Consider the following 23,810-nt stretch of genomic DNA (forward strand, 5'->3'; position numbering starts at 1 on the left):
CTGATGAAATGTTATGTTATGAGATTGTTGGCTGATTTTAAAACATGCAGGGTGATACCTCACTGTGATAGTGTTACAAAGTTTAGAAATGCCAGCTGGGAATTATCGTATTCTTGTTAGACTTTGATATAGTAGTAATGAAGCAGTTATGGTTCAGCATGGTTTGTTTTAGAGAAATGGCATTTAGTGTCACTTTGTTTTTGCAAAAAAGAATATATACTGTATATAAAGCACAAAGCAGTGTTTCAGATGTTTTTTAGAGTTTCCCATTCCATTATTTCCAAGATTTCAAAGAGATAAAAAAAAAATTCTTGCCATAGAAGGGTATGCAAATACTTTTTTTGTTTATGGATATAAAAAAACTATATATTTAGTACACAAAGATGTTGCTAATTTGAACAACAAATTAACAAGCAGCAGTAAAATCAATTCTTACAAATGAAACTTGGTACCATCTTTTCCTATCTCTAATTGCTCAGAAAATGAGTAATGAGAAGATGATAAAGAAGAGAAACAAAAACAAACTGTTTTTGTCATTGTCATGGGAGGAAATACAACTTTGGCACAATTAATAGAGATAGCAACTGAAGGCTGCTGTACAGAACTTGTCATGCTATTGTCAAAGTCATGACGGTATTTCTATTTAAAAGATACAATTACAAAGGGTATTTCTATTTCGCTAGAGGCATACAAATATTAGATATATCTTAACTATGTTCTAATTATAACCTAACTATGTTGAGTCAACAATACTATGACATGGCCAATTGACAACATGACTTTATAAACTTCTGATAAGGTTATTTTGTGGAGCTTTACAAGTGTGGTTCATCTGTAGGTTCAATTTTCAAGATGATTGAAGGTTCCACATTCAACTGCTGAAATAATTATAAGGAAGTAGAAACACCATGTTAATGTACAGTGAGCATACTCTACATTATGGGCTCCAGATATGAGCCCTTTTTGGTTGTTAATATCCAAATTAATCCCCCTGACTGGGTGAGGCTGAGAAATCTATTAGCCACTCCTCAGAGAACAAGCAGCTATCACTCCATAAACGGCATTAAAGGTCAGATTACAGTTTTTAAATGTACTTATGGGCAAACAACTTAATAATTAGAGACATGTTATTGTTTCAATTGGATGAGAAAGTGGAAAAACTTGCAGGCCCAAGAACACCTTGTCAGCTATGAGGTGCTGGTGTGACAGCATCATATTCTCAGAGTGTTTGGCTGCAGGATGGACATAACAATAAAGATGGCATAATGAGATAACATTTTGTGGAAATATTGAAGGTACTTCTCAAGACATTTCCTGAAACCCAACTCTGTTTTACTAGTTCTGCCAATAAGAGTGGGCCAAAGTTCCAGCTAACTATTGAGGGTATGTGTATTCTGAATATTTGCTAATAATACTATAGTGTAAGGATGTGCTTCCTTACATGTATTAGACATTTATTATATCAGTTCTAATAATAAACTTGGTTGTATTTGTGCAGTTATTATTTTAAGCACTTGAACATCAAATTGAAATTTTTGGTATCTTCATGCAAGACTGGTGTTTAAAGTTATGCACTCACACAATTACGCAGATAATAAATCAACATTTCAGACATTCCCTCTTTTTATCAGAAATCCAATATAAATGCATGGGTCTCACTCACTAACTATTTATGAATCTTATATGTCTCTGTCACATTTTGGTGGATACTCTGAACATCTATATGGAAAACAATTTGTAAAACACAGACAGTAAATCAAGCAGAGTAGTAGGGTAGAAGCACCTTATTTGAAAAATGGAGACATATCTTCAAAATATTGTGTCAGTGCACATAATAAACTGAATACTACCAGAGATAGTGATGCCTTGAAGAAAGTAGCATAAAGAGTCAGCTTATGAGAAAGAACTGGGTTTGGCAGTTCCAGAAGTTACACATTTATTTCAGATGAGTCAATATTTATTTAGATAAAAAAAACATTTGTAATGGAGATTATAAATTTCATCAGACATTGACAGAAGCGTTGGAATACAGCTCTGAGGGTTTCATAAAAGCAATCAAGCAAAACTTTAATATTTCTGCTAAGGGTCTTGTGGTACTCTCCTTCCTATTATGATTTAAATGCATTTTAAACGTCTTTAATTTGCATCCCGAGGTTCTTTAATTTAATTTACAGCTCAGATGTGGGAATGATAAGTTTATTGACAAGAAAGTGGAGTGAGAAAAAGATGTCAGTTAGAGGAATAATTTTATTTTTATTTGTACCTCAAGTGAATCGAGCTGATAAAACATCCACATAAAACAAAGCTCCCCTCACAGCAGCAAGTGTGTTGTTAAAGAAAACACAAGGAGCCATGAAATGATATTTTCTAATGAAGCTTGGAGGTTATACATTGACAGTATGGCACAATGTGTTCATCTGCTTTTGGCTGTGTGTCCACATGTTTATTTAGCTGTAATTCATGTGCTCCCAGTCAATAATAGAACATGAGGACAAACTAAAAGAGCTGCTACAGACTTGGCTCAGAGTGGAAATGACAATGGTGTCGCATGAAACAGATTGGATTTGAGTTTTGGACGCTGAGAGGTTTATTTCCTGAGGACGGTGTAAAAAGTAGGTTGCAGTGCTGAGGGTCACTGTGCTCAGCCCTTAAGGCAATAGTAAAAAGAAAAATATGGGCCACTCTTACACACACAGACACCATTGCACAAACATGTACACAATTTATTCTTGTACTTTTGAGCTCTTTCTTTTTTATTTTGTTTTCAATTATCAAGTAAGGGTAGCGGCTCAGTGGTCTACATTACAAAAACAAGAGGGTGGCAGAAAAAGTCCATGTGTTAAGATTTCAGTCTCTAAAGCCTATTGTGAGAATAATCAATTCATGACTGCATTGGCAAAATGCACCTTATGAATTTCCATTTTTTAGGCCTCCAGCATTATCTGCACAAAATTATATCTTTAGGCCAATTTGCTTTATGTATCAAAGAGTTGGAGGTAATAACCTGTGAAAAATTTCACTGCTCAATTCTGTATTTTAATTGTCACACCAAGCCTTGACCAGGCTGAGCAGCATGTGACCCCCTCACCACTGGGACTGTATCCGATTTCATTATTAGCCCCAGTTTGACTGGCTTAGCCTCCAGATGTACCATGTACACCTTTACCCCTCGGGTGGCTAAAGTTAATTACTTCAGCCCATAATGCCAGAGATACCACTTAATAAGCATGGTGTGGCACAAATTATGATGCTTGGATTACAGGCTGCATTCTTTCAGGATGAAAACCTAGTTTCGCATTGACTTTTCAAACTAATTGATGATGGCAACTAAGATCCAGAGGCAAGTGATCTAACACTGACGCAACATTATTTATGCTTCTTTGTACATTTATTTATTTATTTATTTATTTATTTATTTGGAAGGGAGAGGGAGGGGGGTTTCATAACCTAGACCAGGGGTGGGCACTCCTGGTCCTCGAGGGCCGGTGTCCTGCAACTTTTAGATGCATCTCTACTTCAACACACCTGAGTCAAATAATGAGGTCGTTAACAGGACTCTGGAGAACTTGACTGCACTTAGGAGGAGATTCAGCTGTTGGATTCAGGTGTGTTGGACCAGGGAGACATCTAAGAGTTGCAGGACACCGGCCCTCGAGGACCAGGAGTGCCCACCCCTGACCTAGACTATGAAATCCCCCACAACATAGTCACAGGAAAATAATATGTTGGTTTCAAAATATTTAATAATGTAAAAATGTGAAAAATGTGAGTTAACTGTGTGTCATTTTGTTGTCTGGAAACCCCCAAATTGCAGCAAATTGCCTCCACACGTCAAAAGACTGTAAATGCATTTTACTGGAAAAGAAAAGTCAGAGATTTGTCATTATTGGAAGAATGTCAGGCCCTGGGTTGGTTCCTCCCTTTCAATCCTGTTGCTTCCGCATTGATACCCTGCTGGCTTTATTCCTGATTCCTGTGTTTTTTGCTCCGCTTTGGCTCCCTGTGTTCTCCATGGTGTCTTTTGTAAGTTTTTTTTGCTCATTGTTTTTCAGTAAATCTATTATGCTGCCGCCTGCTGCATGTGGATCCGCCATCAACACACTCATGATGATAAAGAATTCACTTTTTAATCTTTAAATTCTGATTTTGACTGTCAAATTCTGGTGAGAGATTTTAGAATTCTGACTTTAATCTCAAAACATTTGCATACACAACCATTGATCCACATGATCATTGTTGACTGAATATCATCTCACATATTAGCTACCACAAACTAATGTTGTGCATGTTACTATATGATGTTGGTGGTTACAATGCCTAAAAAAACTACAAATGTCTCATAATGTCAGTCTCAAAATCCTTTTGCGTGTGTCAGGTCTGAGCTACCCTAACTATGGTCAGTACAGTTATCACCAAGGTGCAAAATTGGTATGCAACAGTCAGAACTTACTACCAATAAATCAAATCCAAGATCACAACTGTGTCATGGAAGCTGGCTACTCCCAGGTGTCCATCTCCATTAAAGTCAAAATCTGAGAAAAAAAGTCACATTTCTGAGATTAACACCAGAATTCTGGGATTTAAGTCAGAAATCTAAGATTAAAGGAAGAATTCTTCTTTTCTTTTGTTTCTCCCAGTGGTCCTAATCCTCTTGTGTATGTAAAAGCTCTGCAAGAACAGAGAAACTGGTTCTCTCTGACAGGGCTCCAAGAACAAGATCAAAGTTCTTGCTGGTAAAGGAATTTCATACTTCACAAAACTTAAAGTGCAGAACTCCCAGGATGTCTCCATAGGCCTCTCCCACGGCAGCACACCCTTTCCATATTTCCCGACACCACGCGAATAAAAAGTTCTGCCCAGAATATGCATCAAGAGCATGCCGCAAAAACTCCCAGGTCAGAGCTGCAAGAACATAATGATGTCATTTTATTCTTGCTGCCCTTGGAGAAAAAAAATAAAGAGAAAGGATGGTGTGCGTAATTTAATCTTTGTAAAGAATACAGATGTGAGAGCCTCATAGGTTTGTTGTAAAACTTTAGTAAATACCAAGTATCATGAGGACTTTCTATCATGAGGAAAAGTATCATTGAGCAGACAAGTCAGAAGTTAGTTTATAAAGCAGTATCTCAAGGTTGGCACAATGCACGGAACACTTCAAATCATATGCTATAGTCAATATTATCTACAAACATGAAAAAGGACATAAGCTGTTCAGTAACCACTCACCTGTTTCACATCCAGTAATCTCTCCTCCCAATATTTAGACTTACCGGTACAAGTTTCTCTCTTAGTCATTGTCTTTACACTCAATGACTCTTAGGACCGGTGTGGTCCTTGTTATTTTCTCCTCCTCTTTCTCTACTTCCTCCTTTTTGTAAGTCTGCATAAGTCTGCATTATTAAATCACCTTTAACAGATGGATGCAGCCTTCTTCGTCCCAATGCGTTGGTCTGACTTCTCCACGAAACATGGCATAACACATTTTCAATTTTATTTCTAAAACAAAAATGAAGAAGGAAGCAGACTGTTTGTCTCATTTCACAATAATGCACACAGTTGTGTATGATTATAATTAATCACATAAAATCTTAGGAAACTGCATTAAATTACATTAGAGTTTGTGAATGGAATTGATTGAAAGTTTATAATGCATATACAATATGTACTTGACTTCTTTTCTGCCAGAGCTGCTTTAGCTATAGTAAATACATAACTAAATATAAAATATATAAAATTCCCTTCTTTTTACAAATCATCGCTGAGAAACTACTACGTTGCCATGTTAAACCACCATCATTAACACTGCTCTTATAGGAGTGTTTTAGGTGCTTTAGTATGATCCCCATTTCTCTGAGCAATCTGACACCATCTCATTGTTAGCTGCACAAAATTACATAGTTCACCAGCATGCAGAGGAGCCAGGCCATTTTATGGTGATTAGATGCTTCTGGGGCGGTAGGTTTGTGACTACACGTGTGGTTTGGCAGTTGGAGGGAAAAACTTGAGACAATGCTTCCCTTCATGAGCGCACACTGTATGGAGGCCCTCCCACACAGCCTTTGTTAAGCCTTCTCTCTTGAGTTGGCACTTCAGCCTCTCTGAGCCCGTTGACTCCCACTGGATGCTCTCCACCGTGTTTTCTGGGTGAAATATAAGTGAGCTTCTTTAAAGCTGCATAACATCCATAACCATTTCTTTTACATATTCCTCTTTCTCTCAGTAAACTGCAGCCAATACAATTTAATCCCATTTGGTAGGCAACTTAAAGTTATCCAATTTCACAGATTATAGGACTTGAACAATTGTCACTTGGCTTGACTTTATTAAGCTATATTTATATGTACACAGACAGGCTCGTTACGTGATCAAAACTTCATTTTATTATTCAAACGCATAATGAAATATTTACATGTAACAGTGCCTACACTAATCAGGCATAACATGACTTTTTGTTAAAAGTCTCACAGGAATACTTTTGCTTGTTTTCCTGTGAGAAACCATAATTCAAACTACTTCATTAAAAGCACCCATTTAACCATATTATTTTAAAATCGAAGCACAAATAGTGCAACATACAGGAATAATTTAAGAAAATAAAAAAATGAAAGAAAAAAAAAGGGGAGAAAAAGCTTACATCTGGCAAAATGGATCGGTCTATTGAAAACTGGTGGTGTTTTTAATTTATTGACTGCATTAGTCAGCTTCACCCCAGCCAAGCTTGCTGTTGTCTCATTGGCAGGATGAAAAGTTATTAATGGTACAATAGCAAGTGGCAAGCCTGGGCACATTATGATTTATTTTTCACTTTCTCAGATTATTTAATGACTTTCCCCGAAATGAAGGGCTGCCTGTTATTTCTCAGCTTTTTTTAATAGAACGGTTGAGATTGAGGTAGGATGAAAATGATGCTCTATTGGGTAAATGGCATTTTACATTGACATGTAAAAAGCTTCATAACCAGAAAATTGGACTAATGGGTGTGTTTGTATGGGACTTAAACATTAAATCGTGGTTTTAGATCTTTGAAAAAACCTACCAGGTTAAAAATGTTGCATAAATAATGCCTTTTTACCTATTTATCCTTTAATCTCAACATATTTATGGACTATGAAGAATGTTGACCCTTTTATCTTCCTCTACTCTGTATTAAAAAATGAAAAATGTTAAAGGGGTCATTATTAAATTCAAACTGGAGGAAGGTCTGCAGGAGATTTCGCTGATGACCTGCTGCTCACAAGCTTGTTGTTGTTCCTGAAGTATTTATAGAGGCCAGCTCTAGAGCCTGTGCTTTTAATCACAATTACCACAAGTACGGCCATATGATGATTCATGTGTACTACAAAGCAGTGAGGTGGTTGGCTGAGAAAGGTTAAGCTACAGACCAAATGGGTAGATGGTAGGGTTAAAACAAGCAACTTGCTGCTCTATATGTTATTCCCTTCATGTTTTCTTCACAAATGAATAAACTGAATCAAAACAAAATCCAAGATTTGCTCTTCTTCAGGTTTCTACCTTCAACAGTATAAAGTGAATTACCTTCCTGTCATGTCCTGGCATGGTTTCCATGCAAAAGTTTGCATCGGTATCACAAAACAAATTGCACAGACTTGAAATTGACAATCCTTTTATGATGAGCGCTTCATTGATTTCTGGATGGAGGCTCTGCTTGCTTCCTTAACAAGGAAGAGACGGTGGGTTGCTCCCTGAAAACACACGCAGCACAGCTCATTGTGACTGCATCGTGTTATGGGCTTCAGTCTGTGGCTGACATGCAGCACAGCATTGACAGTAGAAAAAGAATTTAACTCTTATTCACATGTAAAGCGAGCGTGTTCTTCCTGTTTTTAGTCATGTTGGAAATAGCAGAGCTGCAACTTTTCCAGGAGAATCCAGCACGTCAGCAAAATCCATCCTGCAGCATGAGTCTTGACACTACAGAGACAGCACAGCAATATTTTTACACTGTCTTGTTTCAGAACAAATTTCCAGCAGTGTGACATCAGAAGACGTAATGCACACCACCTACAGTGCCTTGCAAAAGTATAAACTGTAGAACTTTTTACCATTCTCATTTAGCAGGCTTAAACATTCATGTATTTTCTTTGTATTTTATGTGATGTGTCGACACAATGTAGCATAAAATTATGAAGTAGAACAAAAATAATACATTTTTGTTTTTAAGCAAATAAAAAAAATACTTTGTGCATGTATGCCGTTCAAACTAGCTAATGATGCCAACAGTTATTATCTGTACAAACAAATGGTTTTCTAAAGCCGTTATTAACTTGACAGATAGGTACTTTGCAGATATGCCAGACATCGCTGAAAGGAAATCAAAAGACTCACTGAAGGCTGAAGTTGGAGAGACTAATTTCATGTGGCATTGTGTCTGTGAGGCCACAGGATGCAATTCACCTGCAGGGTTAAAAGTTTATCCAGAGCTCCAAGGCACAGTACGGCAGTGTACTTCCCCACATTTATCATTTAGAATCAGTATGGCCGCTGCTTCAGCAAAAAGTCCTTTGAGTCCCTGCGCCTTTGTTTTCTTTTTTACAAGGTTGTGAGTTGGGATAAAAAGCACTGCTTGCTCTGCCTCCCGTTCCCTCTGTGTGGAATAAAGCCACATTTTGAGTGGGAGTTCTGCCACGCATCACACACAAGGAAAAGCAGGAAGACAAACAGGGCCAGATTTATCAAACAGTGGAAGTTTCACAGTGAGGTGGTGACCGCTGGGTGTTAATCAAGGTTTGAACAGCTACGCTAATAGCACAGAGCACCAGTTGTAGTCCTTGCTTGAACGAGCTCAGACACTTCAAATCAGATTTCAAGCCACATTTCCTTACAGTGTGTAGTGATGATTACTTAAAACACCTCGAAGACCATCAAGAGACACCATGCTTTGATTAAGGGCCTGTTTAAACAAGTTCAGCTTAAAAGTCCGCAGCGAAAGTTTTTCTAGCTTCAGATGTCTGCTGTACCAGTGTGTCTCAATAAATTGGAATATTATTTAAATGATAGCTTAGCTGGATAAAGTGGGTTCTTTGTGTGGTTCAGGACTACTGAGCTTGCTGACCAATAGAGCAAAGTGTTGGCGTTAAAGCAGATTTTGGTGTGATTGGTAATGTGGACAAGTGCCAGGTTTGTCAGCACAGTCTGAGATTGGATTTGATAAAACATAGTGACAACCCCCTAAAATATTACATTTTCCCCTTAGGCTTCAAAACAAGGAATATGAAAGTAGTAACCTACATTATGTCCTGAATACATTTGTGTGTGGTGGTTCTTGAAGCAGTGACCCCAGCCACTGTCCACACCTTGTGAATGTACCCCATGAGGGCCTTGTTTCACAATATTCTCAAGGACTCAACTTTCTATTAACATGCTTCAACACAATGCTCTGCAAAGAGTTAGCTTCTTTATCTGTTGTCTTTTGTGGCTTATCCTTCTTATGTATGGTGTCAGTAACTGCCTGCTAGATTAATCTCAAGTGAGCTGTCCTTCCTACGACAATAAGAAGACATTTTTTTTTTCAATAGCATTTTTAATGATCTTGTGTATTACTGTAATTTTGAGCTTTGGGGTTTCATTTGCTGCAGTGCAGTTGGCCGCCTGGGGTGCCACATTGCCAATTCTGCCACTCAGAGAACCCATTCAGTCCCAAAAGCTGTTTTTAAGATAAGATTTAGCAAAAAAAAACTTTGCTTATTTTCTCTTTTAAACTCTGATTAAATCTCTAAAGCCTCATTCTAAATTCACCACTGATTATTTTCCATTTCATATTTGAATCTTTTAGCTTGTAGGTATATTTGTAGTGCCACACAGTCTCTCCAGCGTATTTGTTTTTAAGTCCTGCAGGCTTTGATGTGGCCTGTAATCTTGTCCAGTCTATTAGGGCACTCAGATGGAAGGGGAGGGTAAATTAATACAGGAGCTCTTGTCCAGCTTGCATTGGTGTGTGTCGGGGAGGAGGGGTGTGGGGGTGTGTTTGTGTGTGTTTAGAATATGACATAGACCTTAATTGGATGAATAGATTTATTTTGTTTTTCTGAGACATTCATGGTGAAGGTTCTGTTTAATCTCAGCGTACTCACCGTCCACCCACCCTCTACAACTCATTATGCCTACCCACCCATTCTGGACTGATTGTACTCCATAACGGACAATGGCGTCAATGAATTCAAGTGTGTGTTTTTTGTTTTTTTTTTGGTTTTGTTTCCGCCCCCCTTGGGCAGACAAGAAAGAGAACCATTTGCATGCAGGTGACACGTTCAGTCGGGGAGAGGCGAGATGAATCAAAATGCAACTCAACAGTTTTTTAATGCTTTGACCTAATTATGCACCCATTTCTTTTTCCGTCTTCTCTTCCCCCCACTTTGGCTAGTCATATCAAATCCACAAATATTCAGGATTGGTTTTGATTAAAAAGTCTCTGCTGATTCACTGCTTCTCTGTAGTTTTGCTGACTTAAACTGAATTTACAGGAAGTTTCAGTATTTATAAAAAAAATCTGCAGGAGGATATGCTGCACCACCAGGCAGGAGATAAAAGAGGAAACTTTATCTCTTTGAATCCGCTGTGATAGCATGTGCTGCCTTTTCAGGGTGCTTTAAAGGTTGAATAGTGTATACTATTTTGCATCTTTATTCTTGAAAATATAGTAAATGACAGCTCATAAGTGAAAATCACTCATTCTTTCTTCGTAATGACCTCAAGAGAACATGTTGTCCTTAATGCCTGTGTGTTAGAAACACAAAAATGGGCAAATGTAAGGATTTTGAAAAGGTAATACTTGGACAAATATATTATCTGCCATTCATGTTATGCTGACATGTGCAATCTTTCTAATATGACAGGCTATGTACACTCTTTCATGGAAAGGGCAACGGTTGTGGCCTCTTTCAACAGAATATTGCACCGCATTTAAAAAGTAGATAGTTAATAGCAGCAGTGACTGCTTTAGTAGCTTCATCTGGGACATTAACAAAGCTAACAGAAAAGCTCTGGGCCACTTTTAATGTCTCTGTGATAAAAGAAAGGACACAGTTAGTTGCTGGAAGAGCTCATTGAATTGACCTCTCTCCACCTCTATGTTGGAGAGAGGTGGGATTAATCATGGAATAGGTAAGAATTGGATCAGACTGATTTAAATGGCAAACATTTTATTAATTCAAATTGTATTGCCAGTAAATGGTAGTTCAAATTATCCTGATATTTCTTATTATTTCACCTGACTTGTATAATGTTTTTAGACTTCAGTGTCTGATGTGCTTTCATTATTACACTATGCTTTATTATTTTTTATTAGGAAAATAATACATAATGATATTGGTGCATTTCATTTGACTCAGACTGGTTCTTTTGTCTTTTTGAGTTGCTTGCTCATTTGATATGTCCCACTTTTCCCATTATACTGCATATTATGCAATACCGCTAAGGCAGTGATGACAACTCAGATGACGACGTGCAATATTTGGATATCAAATTAGCATCACGTGAATTACATGCTGTTCTCCTCGCCTTGTGCCTGTACGCCATCTTGCTCAGTGAAGCCACAAAGCATAAATGTTATACATGGCAAGGAAAAGCAAAAAGATATTCCATCATTGTTGTTAAAGAGCTGGTCAGCCATCAAGACTAAATCTGATGTGATGCAAAATCCTATTTTTCTGATGCACTCTTCAAAAGGCTAAAACAGAATATCACCTTTAAATTAGGCATGTGTGGGCTGATGTCAGGAAATGGCTATGAGAGACACGTCATAGCTTGCCCATATCTACTGACAGAGCAATAATTTAAAATTTTATTTTGCATTTAAAGAGTTGGATCAAAAATTATCTGACAAATTTTATATCAACGCTGCAACACATGTGAAGTATGAAATAACAAATATAAGTAAAAGGGCTACTATATAAACTGCCAAAAGCAAAGTGGAGCATGCAGGGGTGTTGTCATAAGGCATTAAAAAGTGATGGATACCTTTCTGGTTGCTATGGAGACTTATGAAGTTGCTGAAGTCAAGTGTCCGTGAGCTGTATAAGAAAATGATCTAACCTGTTAGGTTGTGTTTTCTGTGAGTGTTTTATTTAGCAATCACATTATGTATCTCATTCTAGTACAACTGTGGGCCATATTTTATTCTAGTAAGACTTTAAATAAATATAAAACTTCTTTTCATGACAAAAAGTTTTAGTGATACACTAAAATAACCGACTCTAAATAAGAAGTGTGAGACCAAGGAAATAAGAGAAAGTATTTTAGTCATTACCACTACCCCACTCCACAGTTTGGCCAGATATTATTACAGCCAAATGAGAATGATCTCATCTCACGTTCAGTCAAATCAACATAGATGGTGCGATATTGCCTCTGCTAGACAACATTAGATTTTTTTCTTTCGTGGGCATTTCCCCATTTTGCTTCTGTTTGTGGTTCTGTGCCCTTGTTATCTGGGCCTGCAGACTCTCCTCTCACTGTGAGGCAGGCGAGTAGAAACATGGCTCTAATACATTTTGTGCCACACCACAGGCAAAACTCTTCCCCTTGCCCATTACCTCCAGACCAGTCCCTTAGTCTCAGCAGGACATCCCTCCCTTTACGCTATTGGCAAGACCAAAGGTACTGAAGGGAGCTGAGGTTGGTGAATGACCCACTTTGGGAATCCCACAAACATCTCAAGCCCTCCCCATGAATCGGCCAATCACATGGCAGTTACTAAAAACCTTTAGGCATCTAGATGTGGTGAAGACAGCTTGCTGAAGTTCAAACTGAGCATCAGATTGAGGAAGAAGTGGCTTTAGATGGGGAGTGGCTGTTGATGTCAGGTGAGCTGATCTGTTGGGGTTCTCACCCACAATCATCTTTCAGGCTCACAGAGAATGATCTGAAACACAGAACATTTCCAGTGAATGGCATTTCTACAGAATAATTGGCAGACTGTTCAAGTTCATGCATGGGCAACATGAGCTCAAATAACCTAGAATACCATTTACAAGATGAAACAAGTAGAACCTTGTACCAGATGAGCAGCAGAAGACCACACTAGCTGACATTCTTTCAATTCACTAAAATTGGACAGATTGGAGAAATGTTGCCTGATCCAAATATTCAGATGGCAGGGTCAAAATTTGGTGTAGACAACAGGTAAGCCTTGTTCTATCTTTCCTCATACAAACAGTTCAGGCTGCTTGTGGAGTAATTGTGTTGGGGCCATTTTCTCTGCCTTTTTTGGGGCCCATACTACCATGTAAGCATAGACCAAACATCAAAGTCTACCAGTGTATTGTTGCTGACCATCTTCATCCCTTGAGTGTACTCTTCTTCTGTTACCTTGGGCAGGAACTGGGATAACCAACAGGGTATTATCAAGGTCTATCAAGTAAAGATGCCAGATGAGTGTATATTCTCAAAGATACCTGATTTGCCCAAGTCAACTGCAACATGTGGCTAAAGTTAAAAAGGCAGTCATTTTTAACAAATTTACAGACACTAGTTTAAAAAGGCTGAAGGGAAAACCAAACAGTATTTTAAGGACTGCATTTACTAATGCAGTTACTTTGCTGCTTGACGGTGAAAGTTTCAAGTTTCAGAACTGATACATCTGCTTTTGGGGAAGGTTGATTGTTGAAATCATGATGTGGTTGTCTATAATTAGTGTTCCTGTCTTCCTGTGTTGCTGATCTCCTTTGAGGGCAGAGCTGTTCCTGCTGTGCTGCCCTCCCACCTGCAAACCATCTGCCAATCAAGCCACAGTGTAAGAAGACTAGTGGGGGCCCTAGTTCTGTGCCAGATTGTCTGCCTTGGTTGCAGTAATCCTCGCTGCTTCTAGTGATTTCAAGGTTCTCACCTGTTGTTTCCTTCTGGCCTGAAATTGGTAACCTACAGCTTACTTACCTTGTGTGTTCAGAATGTGCTCTTGAACCTCTGGCTGCTTTCTCAGCAATACTTTTGACAGTGTTTATGGATGACAAACGATTCTAAATTTACCAGATCCTGTAACAACAGTACATAGACCATTAATTTTATTTTAAAAGTCAGAAACAATGCATTCACAACTCACCTAGTGCAATACTCCCAGAGAACCAGTAATTCTAATCTCTCCTGACTTGGCAATATGTCAAGACCTTAGAGTGTGTCTTTAAATCTCTTTGCAAAAACCATGAAACACTTCCATAAAATCTGATGACTGTGCAAACTGTCCTAGGACAAAACTTTTACAGCAAAGGATGTGCCCATTAGGGTCACCATCCTTATAACTCAGCAATAATGGCACCAATAATTTTAGTTTATATTTCTGGGACAAGAGTGGTCAGTACTTGTTTATCAGTTTTTTTTGAGTGCATAAATCCTCCACAGTAAAAATGCTGAGGATATGAGACTTCAAAATGGAAACAACTACAGCACTCTGCAGAAACAAACCTTGCCATTAGTGTGCAATATATTGGCCAACTTCTTGTTTATTTTATCAACAGGATAGTGAGGCAAAACAGCACACAACAGACGAACTGAGAATAACTGCTGTATCAGAAGATTTCCCTTTCACAGTTAATTTTTTCACATTTTTCACATTTTTTTCTAATTTTTCAATTAAATTAAATGGTGCATCCATGCTCCAAACTCTGATGATATCTATGAGATGTTGGGATCAGTGACAACTCCATTCCAAAGAGATACCAAGCCTAAAATCCAGAACAATGTTTAAGGAAGTGTGATGATACCTAGAAAAACACAAACAATGTTGCAGCTTTTTTGTTCCTTGCATTTACCCTGAGAAAAACAAGAATTTCATATTGCTGCTTACACTATTATATAATTCTCTGTTATTCTGTACTCGTATGCAAACAAAAGACATTTACATTTTGTAAACAGCTCGCTACTCTAAAATCATGACCCAGGATGTTTTCATGTTTACAAATATAGATTGATATCACTGAAAAAAACTCCTCTCAGGCTACCACCACAGGACCTAATTTGTTTCATTTTCTGCTTGGGTTTTATCTTTATTTTTGACATGTTGCTGTTTATGAGGAGAACAGAATAAAAATCCCATTAATGGGCTTTCGCCTATCTCCTTAGATAAATCACCGACATGGAAATGAAACTGTTCCGACTAAAGGGAGATGGATACGAGAATACAAATGCAAAAATATAACACGCACGGACATCTATCTCCCCTCAGTCTCTGCGTCTTATAAAGGCACTTCAGGAAATGGAGTGACTTCTGAATAGACCATTAGGAATGTAACAAAAGTTGGGATGTAGAAGGGGAGAAAGAATCCATCTGAGAGTGCTCTTGTACATTAATTACCTCCTAACTGGATTCTTTCCACACTAAGGCAGCTTCCGTTCATCAGCGAGAGCCTCGTTGGTAATTCCTTGTTAATATGTTACACAGCCTTTGGTTTCTGTTTCCTGCAGTGAATTATAGATTTCTTTCAGTTGTGAAAAATGCTGCAAAGACACCCCAAAATTGCTATTTTAAAAGTAGCAAGGGATGTTTGTTTCTATTCGCATAGGTCTATAATAAGAGTTTTGAAAACAAAGAAATGTCAAAGCAATCCACGAATGGTGAAACAGGCAAAAAAAAGCACAGTATATATGGAGATAAATTGGTTTATCTATCTTTTATGTATTTCTTCCTACCTATCTTCCAACAATGACAGATTTTTGGAGTTCACATCCAACAGCTGTTGAAAGATTCTCTCGCCCGAGTTATGGATATTTGCAGCTCCTCCAATATTACCATAGGCCTCTCAACTGCTTCTCTGATTTATCGGGACAATGATATCGAACATACACACAGCTACGATGCAATGGTTCAGATCAAAGGATACTCATGTTTTAGAATGTCCCAGTCAAAGTCTTCAGATGAGAAAAAGATCAAAAGTGAGCTCCTTAATAAGTTATGAGGTAAAATAGAAGATGTATAAGTTCCACTCCCCAATGCACATTAAGCAACCACCTTTGAAAAATGAACTACAACACAACGCTTGATAAGGGAAAAGACAGAATAACAAAAGGCCTATTTACCTATTCAGGGGTTTCAGCCATGTATTAAAAATCATATCGTTAAGCTTCCTGACAGATGCTAATGAAGTGATGTTTACATTTTTGATTTGCTGCCTAAACAATGATAAGACATGCTCTCTGAAAACACCAAGCCTCACAATCCAAACACATCCATTGAGTCTGTCAGCAACGACATGACAGCTTTCTTCCAGTTTTCTAACTACAATAAGTGACTCATTTCCATATTAATGAGAGAAAAGAAAGGCAAGTGGATGAAGGGGGAGTCGAGCAAAGGGGTGGGGGGCCAATGTGGTTGGGGGGGGGGATTGTTGCGTCTTGTTGTCTCGGTACTGACTGACAAAGTCTTCAAATGGGTTGTTAATGACCATTCTAGAAAAAAAAAGGAAAAACACAGAGAGCAGCCTGTGGAGTAATCATATCAACATGTTGTGTACGCATACCAAGCTGCGTATTGTTGCCATGCCTCCTATGTGGCTGCTCTTGCATAAATGTTTGGTATTATTGCCACACACCATGAGACAGATATACACCCATCCATGCAAGGACACGTGTGCTCATGTGTGCTCGCTCATTTAGCATGACACTAAAACATCTTGAACAAAAAGAGACATCCTCATTCTACAGGATGTAGGCTTCACTACACCCAAAGGATGACTCTTACATTAACAGCTGTATGCTGCAGCTTAGGGCAAACCATAGGGAAGAAACCAGCTGTTAGATCCCATTAGCACCAAATGATTATCACCTTTAAAAAAAAAAAAAAACAAACAAACGTGCAAGCTGAATTACTTTTTATGCAGTTATCTCTTTTTAATGTCGACTTAAACGTAAGTGTAAGTTTTACATCAGTTGAATCTTTGGAGCTTAGTTGTCTAATCTCTTCTGTAGCGTTTAATGTTACAGAGTGAACTTCTGCTTATCAGATAATGTGAGGTACTTTGAGGGTTTGTCATGTGACTTCATGACAAGAATAGATTGAGAAGGTAGTATTAGGTCACATGTTGTTTGAGTTATTCGAAACTGTTTTAACTTGCATTAAAACTGTTAAATCTTGAGTTTTGATACAGCCTTGTCGGACTGGCCCAGGGCAGCTGGCTACTAGCTTGACATGATGTTATCATCTGTGGATAAATGTGTGTGTGAATGTCTGGACATACTGTGAAGCAATTTGGGGTCCTCTGGACTTGATAAAGTGCTATAGAAGTACAAGCCATTTACCATTTACCATTACTACTTAGGCTATTACTGTAGTTTGGCTTAATTTAGACCAGAAACGGGAAGTAATTACTGATTCATGAAACTCTGTTTCTAATATTACATTAGTCATATTAACTAAAATGCAAATAATGATTTATATTTCTAATCCAGTACACAGTTTTGTTATTTGCTTGACAGGATTTTGGTTCATGGTCCCTTTAACCCCCACTCCCGATTTTCACATTTTCAGATTTTCAAGTTTGACTTTGACTGGACCGTCCTAATATAGCAATATACTGTGACCTGAACCATTTCATTGTAGCTCTGAGTGATTGTTTGGGGTTGTCTGAAAAGTAAGTCTCCTCCAATGTCTTCAATCTTTGTTTTTTGTTCCCTAATAAACTTCTGAGGTTTTCAAAGAATAATTGTATTTAGAGTGAGCTGTATTTTTTTGTTCTTTTTACATCATTATACTGAGTGGCCACAACCATCCGGGAACATACAGTATTTTCCATGGAAGGTCTACATGATCCACAGACAGGTTTGCATGTGTTATATGTCGTAGTAACTAACAGGGACCAAAATCATTTCACCTGGGCAGTGTATCCACAATTTCAGTGTGACTGAAATCACACATACTTAATATGTTGCTTTATTTCAATACATGAGCTAAATTTGTGGCATTTTGTATTAAAAATCACACAAATTGTTTCTATGTAGGAGACTTTTAGGCATTTATTCTAACACTTGACTCTGAGAGGCATCTCCAACACAATCTTCCAGTTCACAGTGCATGTCATTAAAGGCCTCTAAATTGCAAACATCATTAGTAAAATTGATTCCGCTCTGGGTTCCTGGGGGTCTTTAGTTTGTTGTTTCTGACATTGTTTCATTCCTGTTTTGCAAATTCAAGCAGATTCATCAAGAGTCTGAGCTGTTCATCCCTCCATACTGTACATTATGTAGCTCCCCTGAGGAGTCCGTTCAGTCCAGCTTGCTTTAAGAGTGGTTTGTTACTTTTTATGTAGAAAAATGTGAAATCTTGTTTTTTTTCTCTTTAGTCAAAGTAAAATGTTTCAGCATTTTTTTTTGGTACCACAGTTGAATCACCTGTCTAATATATGTCTGATGTACTGAATCTGGCTGCACCTTATTAATCTCTCCCAAACTTGTGAATGAGCTTTGCTTCAGTGTGTCAAGGCTGCAGTTATTCTTGTTTCTTGAGCAACTTTTCTACCATACTGTTTATTAAGCTATATTTACCGTTAGGGTGCTCAAATACAAAATGGTGTGAATAGCTACAGTTGAAATTGGATCTTTAAATTCAGTTTATAAAAAAATACTCTGCCTTTGTTTCCTCATTGTCTGACATAATATTACGGAAAACTTTTTCTATTTAAATCAGTCAGAATTACCTAAAATATTTCTTTTGGGTATTTAATTTCTTTAAATTCTGATACTGATCTGATTCTGATCAGGATTTTGACAGATATGTATCTCCAGAAACTAAAATGTAGATGAAATGTTCTAGAGCGCCTCAAAGTGTTAAAGAACTGCCTAAAAATCTGAAATCAGGGTTAAACGTTCAACATGAGACGTATTGATACAACACCACAGTTAGCCCACAGTTGCTCTTCTGATGGGACATCATAAATCCCTTCAGTTGACAAGACTCTTTAACTTCCTCTGAGATGATTCACTTCCACGCAGCAGTGCATTAAATGCCAGTAGCATAGAAATCTTGTTTGCATGTGTTTGTTCTTGTTTTTCAAGTTGAGAAACAGGTGAAGGGATAAAAGAATGCAACAAAAAAATCAAATCACAGAACCAGATCAAAGAATGTAGCGAAGTGGGGGGTTTTTTTGTTGTTTTTTTTTCTTTGCTGGCTTTGATTTAACCGGAGATCTAAAGGAAACAAAACAGAATATTCTCAAAGTGCTTATGAGGAGTGGGGGAGGAAGAGATTGCTGCGTTTTTCTTCACATAGATTATATTAGTGTGTTGTATTTTTCAACATGCAGAGCAATTTCAAGCAAATAGAGGACACAGCACTGAAAAACATTTACCATGATGAGATGGTGCCATATGTTACAATCTCATCAGAATGCTTCACAATAACTTTTAGGCCTTTGACTTTCCCTTTTTTGCCCAACTATGAGTCCAAAAAGTAGATAAATATTTTTATGGAGAAACAGACTTAGATTTATTTCATTGTCAAATATACAAATATGTACAGCATATATATATATATATATATATATATATATATATATATATATATATATATATATATATATATATATATATATATATATATATGTGTGTGTGTGTGTGTTGGCGTGTGTGTGTGTGCATAACATTTTAGTGGGGGGTTTATTGGTGTTGAGCCAGATGCCAACCGGATGAATAGATCATAGAGACAAAGAAATACAGACTCAAAATAAATTATATATATAAAAAAACACATATAATATATGGTAGGAATCTACAAGTGAGCCCTTAAATTCATAGACACAAAAATCTCAGATAAAATGTCCTCAACTTTAAATTTCTCCACAACTTAATCTCTGACTTGTATGGATTGTTTATCAGTCTTTATGAAACTGTTCACTAATGTCCTCTAACAAACATGAAAACATGGATTATTTCTCTCTCACTTCATAGCTATGCATTGTTGTTGTTTTTTTATTATTTGTCACATAAAATTGTAATTAACTACCTTAAAGCTTGTGGTTGTAACACAACAAAATTTAAAAAGGTCAACGAGAGAGAATCTTCACAAGTGACCATAAAACAGAATGTGCATGACTCAGTGTAATTGGTGTCCCCTGTGGTCAGGGTCACCCTTATAAACATATTCCTGAAAGGAAAAACCCTGAATGCTTTAATTGACTCATGTGGCTTAAAGTTGTTCCTTTGTGCAGCAATTTACCAAACAAGGGAGCAAAGATTCATCATGTGACATCATCTGCATCTGCAGTGTGTGCGTGGGTCATTGGATTTGCTACGCAGACTTGTCAAATCAATTGTGCATGGGTCTGGTATTTACACAGTCACACAATATTTCCTAAATTAGATTTATTTCCCTTACTGACCTCACAGTTCTGCTTGCAGGGCAGTTACCATGTAAAAGTTTAAGGGAACGCAGACAATTATCAATATGAGGTAGTTTCAGATCCTTATATCCAGTGTTTTGTGAAAAAAAAAGTACTCCATGCACATAAATTAATCCTAAATGTTCTATTATTTCAGCTTTCTTATATGCAGGGTGAATCAAAGTCCATTATGTATACTTTTATTACTTATTTAAAGTATGTTCAAACTCAAGCATCACAGGCACACGTTTCTTTGCTCCTGCAACATACACCACAGAGTACATGAGGCGTTTTGCTGTATTTGCTTAGACTTTTAGACGTTTTGTTTCCGAACATTTCCACATCATTAAATGAAATAGATTAGGGATTAATTTTAGATATTTATTTTTTTCTGCTTTTTACTTGTAAGCATTTCATTATCTGTTGTCTGGATTGCTTGAGGTAAGGGCCAGTTCAACTAAATATTAAGTCTGGTCCAATTTTGAAACACACACATGGATAATCCGACCTGCTTTTAGCCTTAAGTGGCACTTAACCATCAGAATCAAACCAAAATGTACTTCCATTTGGGATAATTGACTTTTTACAATCACCCACACAAGTTTTATGAAGATTTTAGAGCTTTCAGGTGCCATACCAGTAGAATTGAAATGACTAATTAGCATGAGTTGTTTCCTGTTTTAATTGTCTTACTTTAAAGTTCAAGAAAATGTCCTTTACCTTGGCTTCTAAGTCAGGCCTTACTGCTCCACATAAGGCAGGATTAACAGCAAATTCTATAATCCACTCTTTTGGTTCATCTGCTCATGTTTGCAACTTTCTTACCATTAGACATGGCTTATCTTTTTTCTGAGAACAAGGAATTTGGATTTGCACAAAGGGGTTATTTATTAGGCACCTACCAGCTGTAGTCATTAAAGTATGGTTCTAAATAGTTGATGCTTAAAAATGACTGAACTATTACATTTCCTGCTTCTAGATTTTAAATTTCTTTAATGAGATGCAAGAGATTGTTTTTGGAGGGGTTTTTTTTCCAGCTGTATGGAGTGTATAGCAACATAAAGTTTCCCCTTCCCCCACATGTTGCTGTTCATTGACAGACAATTGAAGAAAAGCAAAACAAATTTCTGCTTGTGTACAATGGAATTTTGAAAACATATCCTGTTGGGAAGAAAACAAACAGTCATGTTAGACAATCCAAAGAATTTTCACATAATTAATGTTTTCAGGCAAAACTGTCTTAAAACGACAGAAATATGTAAATTTCTGCGCGCTAAGCTCTTTAGCAGTTACTTTTGTGACAGTTTTGCTAAAGTCTATCAAAATAAAAATAGCAGTAAAGAAATGTCACTGAAAACTGTACAACTTTCATAATTAATGTCTTGTATAACCGCTTTTTAGCAGTTACTTTTGTGACAGTTTTGCTAACGTCTATCAAAATAAAAATAGCAGTAAAGAAATGTCACTGAAAACTGTACAACTTTCATAATTAATGTCTTGTATAATTTCAACAGCAGCGGGGGTTAATCAGGGATTCATTTCACTTTCTATGCACTCTGATCTTTAATTCTTTTCAATTTTCCATTGGATAATTTTCCAAGTCACTTGATTGACTAGACTATTTTATCTTTTTTTACATTCTTCCTTTGAAACCAATTAAGAGTTTTCTTCACTGTGTGCTTGAAGTCTACAGGAAATCAATGCTTGCTTCGTTCTCAGATTCTTATGAAGAATTCTCCAGTTTACCTTCCTACAGTCATTGCAGTCGTTGTTGTCGACGGCTGATTTGAACTTTGTATCAATGTAAACTAAGTTGCACTTTTAATGTTTTTAGTCAGCTGTTGTTTGATTTCTGCTTATTGTAAAATTTGCACTTGTTTTGAAATTAGTGGTTGGTTATGATTTCAGCTTTTAGCCTTAGTCAAAAATGATGGGATATATATAAACACAAAGCCCCAAAGATGCTTCCTGCATACAATGCTGCTGTTGCCACGTTCCATTAATATTCAAAGTGACACAAGCAGAAAGATATTTACTACAAGTGCATGGAAAACAGTAAGATGGAAATCCTGAAAAAGGACAATAAACTTAACATTTTTATTGTCGCTTTTTGGTTCAGCTTCGCCATCCTCGACAGTATCCATCAATGATTTTGGATAATCGAAGTCAAACTCCGGCTCGGCACGTAAGTGCAACCTGAACGCTTCAGAATATTTAAGATCTGTCACTTCTTGGCTATAGTGTTCACCAATGACGATTATTGTGTCTCTTTTGATGTCATCAACTCAAATCACAAAGCAGCATTACCTTTTGTCTCAAGTGTGTTTTTAAAAAGCATTGTGTTTCGTGAGATCTTTAAGTAAATCTCTATTTAATTAGTTATTCAGCTGTGTTTTTACAGTCAGGTCCCTAGAAAAGTGGTCTTTCTAGATAAAGATGACCTTCATTTAAAAACAAATCAAACAAACAAAAACTTTTGATTAAAATTTCCCGTTTGACCTCATCAGTTAGGATAAGCATGTGAGCAGAAGGTAAGTGTGTGTGAGTGATTTTATGGAGAAGGAGGAGGAGGAGAAGGAAGAAGTGTGGGGGGGTTCGTCTTCGTCTGGGTTTATGTCATTGGTTTAAACGACCCAAGACCCCGCCTTGATTAAAAAAAAAAAAAAGAAAGAAAAAAAAAACTGGAGTTAGACAGACTACTGCCAAAGAGAGGCAGGCAGGGAGCGAGAGAGAGAGGGGGAGGAAAAAATAAAGCGGTGAAACATTTGGACACCTACTCGGTGTTTATGCTCATAATAAACAAGATTATAACACACTGTAGCCCGTTTACCCCCCATTACTCCTGTTATCTGCACATTTTCTTCGAGTCTGCTGGGGAAACAAACACGCTGCACGGAGGATTTATAAGGTGGAATCAGAATTACTCCGAAATCATAATATTAAGAACAATCTTCGCATGAAACATTAATCCTGAAGCGGATGATGCTGCCGCCGCCGAGGACGTGCGCTTGAAGAGAGAAAGTCGGCTCCTCAACTTGGCGATTCATTCATTTATTCGGGTAAGTGTGCGACATTTTTTACTGTAGAAATTGAGAGAAGAGCGAAGCACGCTTTTAAAATTCAGTTTGTGGGTTGATTGAGAGTTGGGGGTGACTGGCTGCCGTCAGGGTGCCCAGGTCCGCATTCAGCTCCGGCCATGTGTGTCCACCTTACTGCGCCATGAAGATGGGGGGGGGGAATGGACGGGTGGGTTGGATCCTCACAGACGCTGTTTTTGACCGAGTAGTAGCTTGTCCTGTTAAAATGTGGACGTGTATTTACCTTCTCTGTTGACATTTATTTTTTACCTCCGTCTGTATTTTAAGCCAGGACGCGGACACTAGCGCTTGTTTTTGCTTCCAGTAAGACCGAGTACGGAGTGTGGTGTCGTTTAGAAGAAAATAGGAAGTGTTGTAGTCACCTGAGAGTGTTGCATGCTGAGACAAACCCCGT

At 37.6% G+C, this 23,810-nt stretch overlaps 1 protein-coding gene across 2 annotated transcripts in view; it reads left to right on the forward strand.

Moving 5' to 3' along the window:
* Positions 1–23,025: 23,025 nt before the first annotated feature.
* Positions 23,026–23,810, forward strand: part of ctbp2 (C-terminal binding protein 2) — a 138,968-nt gene continuing 138,183 nt past the window's right edge. For both annotated transcript variants that reach the window (XM_023340962.1, XM_023340964.1), the window contains exon 1: positions 23,026–23,377. The gene's annotated coding sequence lies outside the window, so the exon portion shown is untranslated. The remainder of the gene's footprint in view (positions 23,378–23,810) is intronic.

Source organism: Xiphophorus maculatus, chromosome 10 (assembly GCF_002775205.1).
Source record: "Xiphophorus maculatus strain JP 163 A chromosome 10, X_maculatus-5.0-male, whole genome shotgun sequence".
In the NCBI taxonomy this organism is placed as follows: Eukaryota; Metazoa; Chordata; class Actinopteri; order Cyprinodontiformes; family Poeciliidae; genus Xiphophorus; species Xiphophorus maculatus.